This window comes from Phalaenopsis equestris, unplaced genomic scaffold (genome assembly GCF_001263595.1).
Source record: "Phalaenopsis equestris unplaced genomic scaffold, ASM126359v1 Scaffold000002, whole genome shotgun sequence".
NCBI lineage: Eukaryota > Viridiplantae > Streptophyta > Magnoliopsida > Asparagales > Orchidaceae > Phalaenopsis > Phalaenopsis equestris.
Genome location: NW_018164444.1, coordinates 23,261,831 through 23,262,750, shown reverse-complemented (window position 1 = coordinate 23,262,750; position 920 = coordinate 23,261,831). Strand labels below are relative to the sequence as shown.

At 29.1% G+C, this 920-nt stretch overlaps 1 protein-coding gene across 1 annotated transcript in view; it reads right to left on the bottom strand.

Annotated features, from left to right (window-relative positions):
- Window positions 1–920, bottom strand: part of LOC110035607 (fasciclin-like arabinogalactan protein 9) — a 5,012-nt gene that overhangs the window by 3,035 nt on the left and 1,057 nt on the right. The window lies entirely within an intron of this gene.

Genomic DNA, 920 nt, shown 5'->3' with positions numbered 1-920 from the left:
TCTTCTCAGTTCTCGATACTACTCAGCAAGTTAGGAATTATTAACATACATTCCAAACTTGAGGGGGAGTGTTAGGAGTTATGATAGGAAATAATTTATTCTTATAAACAAATTATTTCCTTAGAATTAGAGTTATGATAGGAAATAATTTATTCTTGTAAATAAATTATTTCCTTAGAATTAATGAGATATTTATTTCCCTATTTTACGTTATTTCCTATATCTCCTAATAATTAATGCGAATTAATTATTAGAGATATTAAGTGTTATACCCTTCCTTTCATATCATTTACCTTTTATTATTTTTCCTTTTACAAGATTATTGTAAGGGTTATTTATAACATTATTCATATTAATGAAAAAGTGTGTATTCCACCACATTATTCTGAGTTTTAACAATAACATACACTAGTAAAATCATTTTAGCATGGTTAAATCACTTGATATTTTTCATAGATTTTCCACACAAAAACTCCTATTTCTCTTTCACTCTTTCTTTATCTAATTGTAAGTTAGATCTCCATACAAAACTAACATATTAAGCACTTTTTCTTCCTACCATTATTACTTTTGCATGTAACATACATACTTACATACATATATATATATATATATATATATAGCAATTCGAACATATTAAATAAATGCAATAATCACAAGCATCCCATGAGATCTCCACTGAAAATCATCCCGCGCATGACACGTGTCATCAATTATACATCAATAAAAAACAATTTTTTTTAACAATAAAAATTCTCATCAAGTTCACTTCCTTCACAAATACATTACGTGAAGATTGACAGTATTTCATAATATTACCATAATATTACATATAATTTGTTCACAAAATACTCACAATGCCGAAAAGCCCGATGGTGGCGGCGCCGGTCATCAGCCGGACCGCCCCCCACGGGTGGCTC